Here is a 513-nt window from a genome sequence, read left to right on the forward strand (position 1 = left end):
TAGCCTCCAGGGGATAAAATCAGCAATTTATGCAACATACTTACAAAGGTTAGAGACCTTTGGCCCACGAACAGCAGCTGCCCCAGGAGGTGATGCATCTGGGACAGCCTGGGAAAGGGGTGTTCTGCAACAGAAAGACGACTCCAAGCACTGCTGAGTTCCATCAGTTAGTTAGGTAAAAGGTTTTGATCCAACAGATTGTTCCCAGCCCCTGGATGGGCAGATTAATTTAAATACTTAGTCAGACTCAATTAATGGTGTCACGACTTAACACAGTAGGAGCAGCCCCAGCAGGTAAATCTATGGGGAGCAGGGGTTGGAGGGCCAGAAATTGGGGACTGTCCGGGGGTGTGTGTGTGTGCGCACGTGCGTGCGTGTGTGTGTGTGCGTGTGTGTGTGTGCGTGTGTGTGTAGGGGGGGATGGATACGTGAGCAGGGTGGGTGCCTGCCCGTGCTGGGGGAAGCTGTCCAGATGCCAGGGCTGCAGCAGCACAGGAGGGAGGGGGAGGGCAT

Source organism: Gavialis gangeticus, unplaced genomic scaffold (assembly GCF_001723915.1).
Source record: "Gavialis gangeticus isolate Ggan-Ray unplaced genomic scaffold, GavGan_comp1, whole genome shotgun sequence".
NCBI lineage: Eukaryota > Metazoa > Chordata > Crocodylia > Gavialidae > Gavialis > Gavialis gangeticus.